Source organism: Anas acuta, chromosome 1 (genome assembly GCF_963932015.1).
Source record: "Anas acuta chromosome 1, bAnaAcu1.1, whole genome shotgun sequence".
In the NCBI taxonomy this organism is placed as follows: domain Eukaryota; kingdom Metazoa; phylum Chordata; class Aves; order Anseriformes; family Anatidae; genus Anas; species Anas acuta.
The window spans coordinates 85,042,104-85,052,685 of record NC_088979.1 but is presented as its reverse complement, the minus strand read 5'-3'; positions in this window follow the sequence as shown (position 1 = coordinate 85,052,685).

Below are 10,582 nucleotides of genomic sequence, written 5' to 3'. Positions count from 1 at the left end.
AAAACACATTTTGGTTTTCCAAGGTGTTAAAAGCTTAGTTTCACTTGCTTTACTCTGACAGTGAAGTAATCTGAGTGAGCATCACATTTTATAAAAAAAAGGGAGTTAAAAACATTGACATAGAAGTAGTTAATTAGCTGAATGATATGGAACTATGTTTTACTGGCATTATTTACATTATGTCTTTCTATTTGTTTTGAAAGATGTGAAACCATGCATGGGGAAAAAAGCAAAACAAAAGGGTAGTTAGAGCAGGCTGCACTGTTGATGTATCCATATTTTGATTATTATTTTTTTTTAGGGAACAGATCTTCAGAGGAGTGCAGATGCTGTTTTACAAGATCTAAGCCTCATAAATAAAACAGAAGATATAAATATTTCCATTTTGATCCTGTGCTTTCCCAATCAAGGAACCTTGCTACCTTATGAGAAGTCTTTTCTTACGTTGTGCTTTAGTCCAAAGTGAGTTAATGGTCCAAATTACAAACAAGAAAAAAAGAGAAAAAAAAAAAAGAAAAAAAGAAAAAAAAAGTTTGTCTGTTATATAAAGAGATGTGTTAGAGAAATCATTTTTTAAGTTAATATGCAGGTTGTTTTTTTTAATTACTTGATACTTATGTGTGTTAAAAGAAATTCCTTAGTGTGATACTAAAAATGATAAAGCCAAATCGGAAGTGATTATCTGGGAGATGTCTTATAATTCATTAAGAATGCATTTGAATCGGGAATTGGTTAAGCTTGTTTTGACTGAAGAATTTTATTAGATTTTTTGCAAAGGGAACTAATTACTTCTGCAATTAATTATGTTGAATCTCTAAAGATTGTTGAGGAAGTTGTGCAGTGTCGAATTAAATGCCTTTTTCAGGACTGTAGACTTATTTCATGAAGATGTCGCATATGTGCAGTGATAGGATATTTCATTACCAGGAGAACGAAACATTTGCAAGCTTTCCTTACAATTACAAAACAGTAGATGTAAAGAAACATTTTTCCTTCAAGCAAGGGGGAGAAAAAGAATAAATTGAAAAAGCAAATTTTCTTACTGAAACTCTTCTTTAAAGATTACACGCACGTGAATCTTATAGAAAACTCTTGTAGATGTATGCAAATCGAAAAGATACCAAAGGACTAGTATCATAGTCATACATGTAGTGTTCAGTTAAATTTGTTACTTTCCCATTTTCTGAAAGGAAGTATAAATTCATTTAAAGCTGTAATAGCAACAGCTGAATCAGATGATGAAAAATGGTTTTTGTTTTTGTTTTTTTTTGCCTTTTTTCTTTCATCTAGTAATTAGACATTGTGACTCTTACAGGAAATTTTGAAAGGCCTTTGGAGTGACTTGGCACCAAAACAAGATTATGTACTGTTTCTGAGATTTGAGGCTGTTGGGGAATAAAGATGGCTATCTGAAGGCCTGTGGTGATGGTACCACACTGATCACAAGTATGTTACAGAAACATATAGTCACTATCAGAAATGTATATCTGGATGATAAGATTGTATATCTTGATTTTTGTTTCTCAGTCTTCCACTTATTAGTTTTATGGGAAACTTGTGTCTATCTTATTCATTAAATATAATGGTAAATATTTGGAATGTAGATTTTTTTTTTAATTAAAATAGAATACTTTCATTTCAGTAGCTGTGATATTTAATATGAGCCAAATGTGTATTTTTTTCCTGCTTTTGTAGAGTCATTTAATGCTCTTACCTGTACTTCAGGAAGCAACAGGTATTATTTTTAATATGGAAAAGATAATTGTAGTAATAAGGAAACTTGACGCAGGTTTTGCCTGGCTTTACTTTTTTGGGGGGGATTTTACCAACTTGAGCAGAGTAATTTAAACTCAAACCTTTGTTAGGATTGTTTTCATTTCCTTCACTTAATCACAAATACCTGAGCAACATATTTCTTTAACGGAGTAAGCTATGTTAATTTTAAGTTGAATATGGAGGTATTTATAATTTAACAGAACTCTAACTCGGGACACAAGAGAACAGTGTGTCTCAGAAGTGAGTTAAGAAGAATTTGCTGATGTTCTAATTTGTAGCATGATACATACATTGCTAGGCTAAGTGTAGCCATTGGCATAGTTTTAAAGCACAGGGTTAAATACTTTAGGAGTAACTGGGGAGGAAAGTAACTCAAATAGGTAATTATACAACTTCTTTGCTTTTCTTTCCTTCATAATGCCTCAAAACTTTTCTTTTACAGGATAAGATATTTTTTATTTTCTCCTCATCAAATAAGAACATTTAAAGTGAAGCGAGTTGTTGATATCATTGGTACAGGACTAGAAAAAAATAATTTACAGGTTTTGAAGACAAAATCTTTTCACCAAATATACCTGAGCTTGATTGGTGTGTGCAAATCTAAGCCAAAAAACATTCTATTCAAGATTAATCCTGGTAAGATACTAAAAAGATAAGTGCTACATGATAAAACATTTTTAGAAGTACACTTTTAACATTTTTGGAAAGATTTTTTCACTTACTATTTTAGTTTTTAAAAAAAGTTATTTCTCTTTGGGAGTTGAGAGAATGCTCAATTCTGTAATGCATACCCCAAAAAACTATTAATTGATGGCAAGAAAAAATGGTTTGTATTTTAACAAAAATTCCTATTTTTGTTAAAAATTTTAACAAATTCCTATTTTTTCATCATATGTTTATTTAACTTTTATACATCAGAAAATGAAGGTTTCAGTTTTTGACAGGTGCCATTACACAGTGCTAATATGCTCAAGTTTTCAACAGAGAGAGGTAAAGCACAGGGGAAAAAAGTTAGATGGAGAACAGGGTGTTCTTTATTGGCTGTAAGTCACTACTGCCAAATGAATTTGCCAGTTAATACTGCCTGCTAGCTGGCTGTATCCATTGGTTCTTCCCATCCAATGAAGCCTGTGACAGCCTAAAAATATTGCAGGTTATACAGTAATTATTGGCCTCTTGATAAATTTTTCCTCATGGTATCATGTTCCCTATTTGTTTGATGAACAACCACTTAACAGTAGATTTGACTAAGCCTGTCGCTGGAGTTTAAAACCAGTCATGGAAAAATTAGCTTTTTGCAGCATCTGCAGGTAGTACTAGTACAACACCACTTTGCTGTATAGTGGCGCATCTGACTTCTGTGTGTAGATAAAATAGAGGAGGGTAGTTGAGTACTCCTTAACGTACTGCTGCCCACTTGAAGATGTGTTGATTAATGGAAAAACAGAAAGACACTATCCATTTTATTCACTGAAAGTATTGAGGGGAAGTAAAAACAGGAAGTCATTGGATGAACTGTAGAGTCGCCTACAGAACTGCTGTTCTTTCTACAAGTATCAGAGTGGTTGATAAGCTACTAGACATTTTTGGTACTGTCAGGTAGGTATTTCATATCCAGGGCAATCAAAAATTGATGAGAAACTACAGTTTTAATAAATCCCAGAATCTCTGATTATTATTTATATGAAATCCAGAATCTGTGTTTTTCCTCTTTCAAAAGTACTATTAAAATATATTTCTGTGGATCAACATCTTAATGTTTTGCTTTATATTTTGAGTCCATATGAAATACGGACTTCTAATACGTTTTCAAACAGCTCTTGATTGTATATGTGTATATGGAATCATAGAGTGGTTTGGGCTGGAAGGGACCTTACAGATCATCTAATTTCAGCCAATTAATTTCAGAATTGCTGCTCCGTGCCTGGAGCACCTCCTGCCCTCTTTCTGCACTGACCTTGGGGGCTGCAGGGGTGGTTCTCACTCCTCACTCACTCCACTCCATTCCCAGTCACTGTTGCACAGCACTTTTTTTTTTCCTCTTTCTTAAATCTGCTTTTACAGAGGCACAGGTAACATTGCTTATTGGCTTGGCTCTGGCCAGCAGTGGGTCCCTTTGGAGCCAGCCGAAACAGGCCCTTATCTAACATGGAGTAGCTGCTGGGCTCTGCTCACAAAGGCCACCCCAGCAGCACCCTGCTACCAAAACCTTGCCATGTAAACCCAATATGCAAAGATGTCTGTTGCAGTAAATACTTTCTTCAACCTTTGAGTCATTTCTGTGTTTATTCTCTTCCCCCTTCTGTTCTTTCAACTATCTTAGAAAGTATTACGATCACAACTACATGCACTAAGAGTTTTACGTAGAGAGGTAAAATTACATCCCTACTCCCCACTTACAATTCTGGAATTTAAACACCCTAAAACCTTTGCTGTAGCAAAGCACAGAGTGAGACACTGCTGCCTCTCCACTAAAATGTCCCATTGTTTTCCAGGACCCATTCTGACCTATTATCTGTCTTGTTAAGTATGGCCTACAGTCATTTCTCATCATTTGCTGTGTGTCAGTCTGTTTTTCAATGGGCTCAATGTTCTCCTTTGCAATCCAGAATACTCTGTTTGGTTGATCTGTTTTTTGCATTCTTTACCACTTCCAACCATTCACAAATGTTAACAGCACCAATTTCATTTTTACTTATTCCTGCTAATAGACTTAAAATGATGAAGAACAGAGCCAATGAAAATGAAACTAATTAAGAACTAGGACTGCTCTCTGGAGACCTTTCCTAAAAATGTCATTGTCAGTAATAACTCTCTGCTGATAAGTGCTTTTAGAGACCGGTGAGACAGTTCTTAATCCATTTAAAATGTATTTTATTGATACTGCATAATCCTAATACTTTTATCAACATGTTATTTATGGTAAATCAAATGATTTACAAAAATTCACTATGTACTTACTTTTATCAATTTTAATTGTAAGAAATAAAGCCTTTTTTCATAAAATGTTTACCACGGTTAATTATAGCAATAAATCTTTGGCTTTATTTTTTTCAATCTTTTTCATATTTCCGCTATTTTGCCAAGAACTGATGTTATCTATCATTTCCCCTGTTACCTCCTCTTCCCTTTTGACTTCTTGACCATTCATAACATAGTAATGTGTTTTTAATCTTCAGAATTATCCAGAACCAAAGAGTTATTCATACCTGACATTTGCAGAAGACAATCCTAAAAGTCCATGCTTTTAGGACTCTTGGGTGTGAGCTATCTAGGCTTGCTAGTGGAAATTTTCTTCTGCTAATATATGCTATTTAACATCCGTATTTACCACTAATGGCATGATTCATTTCACCTAAATTCATCTAAAATTAGTTGTCTAAGTTACAATTCCACAATAGAGAAATAAAAGTAAGAACTTCCAGAGTGTCAATTGATTCTATCTATCCAGATGTAACCTGGAGAGAATCAAATATATTTAAATATGTACCAGTAACATTCCTGTAAATACATAGATTTTAATAACACCGGGTGAACACACATTGAATAAATATATACCTATATGCTTGTACAATTCGGTGTAAAGGGAATTTTCAGGAACCCTGAAACAAGTATGCAGATGAGACCAAGCAAACTGAGCACAGTGGTGGCCTGCACTGCTACAAATAACCCCAAGTAGAGCTACAGGCTGAGACATGAGTGGTTGGAGAGCTGCCAGGCAGAGAAGGACCTGGGAGTGATGGCGGACAGTCGGCTGAATATGAGCCAGCAGTGTGCTCAGGTGGCCAAGAAGGCCAACAGCATCCTGGCTTGTATCAGAAACAGTGTGACCAGCAGGGCTAGGGAGGTGATCGTCCCCCTGTACTCGGCTCTGGTGAGGCCGCACCTCGAGTACTGTGTTCAGTTTTGGGCCCCTCGCTACAAGAAGGACATCGAGGTGCTTGAGCGAGTCCAGAGAAGGGCGACGAAGCTGGTGAGGGGCCTGGAGAACAAGTCCTACGAGGAGCGGCTGAGGGAGCTGGGATTGTTCAGCCTGGAGAAGAGGAGCCTCAGGGGCGACCTTATTGCTCTCTACAGATACCTTAAAGGAGGCTGTAGAGAGGTGGGGGTTGGCCTGTTCTCCCACGTGCCTGGTGACAGGACGAGGGGGAATGGGATTAAGTTGCGCCAGGGGAGTTTTAGGTTGGATGTTAGGAAGAACTTCTTTACCGAAAGGGAATTCCCTTCTTTAAGCAGGGAATAATCATGGTTCAGTGGGGTACTAATCTGCAGACAGGATGATTTCCATGGGCAGTTAGGAAATACGAAGCAAGTTTTTGAATGTGCGGATATTAACACGAGGTAGAGAATGTAGTTAAGAGTACCAAAAAAGCATGAGCTATTTGGGCATTGGAGTGTTTGGGAAACAAGCTGAAAACAGTATGGAAGCCCAAGAGTAATTGGAAAATTTATAACCAGAAGCAGAACAATACAAATTGTGTGAATATGATGCAATCATGGATGGCAGCTATGTTATGGGATTTCCAGGAAAAGGACACTTGGTATGGAAAAGAGTGGACAATTCCCAGAAGAGGGAGTGACCTAAATCAAAAACTAAGTGACGCACAGGCTGTTGTTTGGATTATACTACAAAGTAAAAGGAGACATCAAAAAGATTTTAACCAAAAATCAACTCCAAAATAAATTATTAGCAGTAAAAGCAGACATGGCACAAATCATGGTTAAAGTGGAATTAGATGCCACTCTTCGGAGCAGTAGCAAAGGAATTGGAGACCTCAGTAGGAAAATTAGTGGGGAGCTGGGATTATTGACCATATGTCTTGCTTTTTACATTTGAGCTGAATTAGACCTTTGTTAATTTTAGTAGACTAGTCAGCCCACTAATTTTAACTTAAACACTTCAGGGTGTTCCCACAGGTATCTTGGTTGGAAATCACCTAAAAAAAAAAGAAGAGATCATTGTGATATAATTCCAGTGTTGTTGATGTGAATCTTCATTCCTCAAATTCTAAACCAAGCACCATATACTTTGTTAGTTGGCTTGAAGTATTTGAGAATTTTCAGCAAAGATAAGCAAACATTTACTTTCATTTTGGGTTGATCTCAACTAAATATAGTGCTGGATTGGCTCTACTGACAAGGGTGCTAGATCCATCCCATTTATACAAAAAATGTGTTTCTTGTGTAAATTTCTGGAAAAAAAAAATAAATAAAAAATATCTCCTGTTTGCCACTAGTGTTCCTGTTTGTGACTATTCTCTGCTTATTTATCCATTCACAATCACTCTCTAGGCGGTCACCTATACCTTGATTAATTCCAGCAAGATTACTCTGCAATTTTTCTAACCAGTGGTCAGTTAAAAGTTCATGGTTTCCATTCAACTGGCTACTCTACTTATAGCTAGCATTGTTGTGGGTTTTTCTGTTTGTTTGTTTTCAGTTCTCTTCAAGTCACAGTCTCAAAGAACATATACCTATGAGTATGCTAGACAGCCCCTCATCTCAGTTTTTATTGCCAGCTTTTGCACTAATTTTCAAGCAGCTCCCTTGGTCATTCTGCTGGTGCACCCTGCCTGTCCAGAACTTTGGGAATGTACATGTACTGCTATTTGGGATTTCTGCTTTATTCATAAGACTGTGCAAAACTCTTGCATGACTTGCTCTCAACACAGCTTCATTTGGAATTTTCCATTGATAAAATGCCGCATTATATAATTGCATTACAGTTAACTGTGTGGTGGCTCTTTTTATGGGAACAATTTCCATCCACTTTGTAAAAGCGTCATAATGACAGTGCTGGTTTCCCCAGGTGGTCATCCAAAGGGGTGCTGTGTAATCAGCCAGTATCCTGGCCCAAAAAATTCCTGCACTGCAGCTGGATTTGTCTTGGATGTATTAGAGCATTTACAATTGCTCACTCCAGCCAGCTGTGCACCTGCTGCTCTGTGTCAGCAATCATCACACAGTAGTGACTCACAGAATCACAGAATGTCTCATGTTGGAAAGGACCTTAAACATCATCTAGTTCCATATCCTGCCATGGGCAGGGACACCTCTCACTAGATCAGGTTGCCCAGAGCCTCATCTAACCTGGCCTTGAACACCTGCAGGGATGGGACATCCACAGCTTCTCTGGGCAACCTGTGTCAGGATCTCACCACCTTCTGAGTAAAGAATCTCCTCCTAGCCTCTAACCCAAATCTCCCCTCTCTTAGTTTAAAACCATTCCTCCTTGTTCTGTCATCTGATGGAGAAAAGAGTCACTCTCCGTCTTTTTTTATAAGCCCCCTTTTCTACTGAAAAACCTCAATGAGGTCACCCTGGAGCCTTCTTTTCTCCAGGTTCAACTGCCCCAGCTCTCTCAGTCTTTCTTCACAGGTGAGGTGCTCCAGCCCTATGATCATCTCCATGTCCCTCCTCTGGACTTGCTCTAACCGCCCCACATCCTTCTGGTGCTGGGAGCCCCAGACCTGGATGCAGCACTCCAAGTGGAACCTCACAAGGGCAGAGCAGATTGGGGCAGTCGCCTCCCTCTACCTGCTGTCCACTCCTCTGTTGATGTAACCCAGGATGCAGTTGGCTTTCGGGGCTGCAAGCACATACTGCTGGCTCATGTCAAGCTTTTTATCCACCAGAACCCCCAAGCCCTTCTCTGCAGGTCTGCTTTCAACGAGTTTTTCTCCCAGTCTGTACTTGTGTCCAGGATTGCCCTGACCCAGGTGCAGCGCCTTGCACTTGGACTTGTTGAACCTCATTAGGTTCATGTGGGGCCAATTCTCAAGCTTGTCCAGGTCCCTTTAGATGGCATCCCTTCCTTCTATTCTATAAACTGCATGACACAGCTTGGTGCCATCTGCAATCTAATGTTTTGCTTTGCCAGGATAGGCTTATTAATGAACGGATCAAATCAAATTGTACCAGACCTACCCATGCTCACAGACCATCTTCATCTGCTCGTATTATTTTCTTTTTATATATTTCCTTTTTATTTATATTGTGAAAATACCAACTATTTATTTAGAAGGGAATCTAAGTCCCCAGAAGCCTAACTTTCCAAAAGTTGGAAAACTATGGAGTTAAAATTTGGAGTAGGGAGTTACATATGCTTCACATTAACTCAAGTAACATTTCCATTAAATTTCCTAATTATTCAACTGGAATATATGCTGAGCAAAGCCTGTTTAAGCAATGGACTGAAAAATAATGGAAAGTGAAAGGGAGAGGTAACATTTTCAGTACTATATTAGGAAATTTAGGTGTAGTGAATAGAACACTGAGTACTATAGATCTTGAATTCTTTTGGGATAAATTATCAGTGATGGGCAATGATGTGATTAAAGCCTTCCTATAGAGAAATGAAAGATAAAAGATTTCAGGACATAGCCAAGGAGAATTATCACTCCATGAAGAAGCTGTGTTGTCATTAGTTTCAAATGCTATATAGATAGCAGACGTATCTGACTGCAATATTATTAGGTTCATGTGGCTTGCTGATATTAAAATACGTTATTGCAAGGATTAATAAAAACAAAGTTGAAATAATTAAGTATGGAAAGATTCACCACCCTAAACTGTATATTAGAAGATAGTAAGCAATTAAGTGTAGCTTTATGACATTGTCGCCTGTGTGGAGCTGTGTCACAGATACGTGAGGACCACGCATAACATGATGACCCTCGGACTGGCAAAATCCGTACTAGGTGGAAACTAGGTGTTCCTCAAGAAGGAGCTGAATGGGTAATTTCAGAAAGGTACTACAGTGGCATTCTTGCTGTAGAGAAATGGAAGCAAACACTCACCACAACAAATTACTGAGATCTAGAAGTCAACTGGTATGGCCTGAGAAGAAGATACTGTTGCATCTTCAGAGTAAGACCACATTTTAAAGTCAAAACCCACAATTTACAAGGAGTTTTATGTTTCGTACTTACCATATTTCAGGTGTGCTACCAAACACCATTCTCCAATCGCAATGACTGAAAATAACAAGTAAACCTTCCCAGTGGATGACAACTACTACTGTAATAGGAACAGCGGGAGCTGAATGGAAGAAATCATGGAAGAAAGCTTTTCATTATGAATCTGTAGTAAACCAACCAAACCAAAAAGAAATTTGAATATAATCAGCAAGAGATTACAATATAAGCATTAGAGGTTAAAATCGCAGTTAGTAATTCTTGGTGGGACAGGGTATTCTGCAGCCCTACAGCATCTAATCTGTTATGTGTACTCTTTCATCCATTACTGAGCTAGCAGCAATGCAGGTTATGATTTTGTATACTATATATACTATATATAATTTGTTACATTTGTTATCTCAAGGTTATTTTCAACAAGGCACTGAAAAATCGATACTTTATGAAGCAAATCCAGAACGTTTCCTCAAAAGAACGATGATTATAAGCAGGCTGAGGAGTGAACAGTTTGATCAATGGCACTCTTAAGGTGATTGTGATTTGAATAGGTCACCATCAAGGAGAGAATTATTGTAGCCTGAAGAAAAGCAAATAAATCTGAGCACATCTCGCTAACATTGCTCTAAGTACACAGTATTAATAATACATGGATGATGAAGTATTACGTACATGTAAGCCTACACGTATAATCTTGAAAACAGGGCTGTGCAAAGTGAATTTTCAGGAATCCTAAAACAAGAATGCATACATGACTGAGTCACTGCCCCTAGAATAAGAAAGTGACTGCAAAGTGCTGAGGTTATCAGGAACTCACATCTGGAAGACGGTCAGAATATGTCATCGTAAAGAATGACAGGTTCTGCCTGGATAAACAGTGGTTATACTGTCAG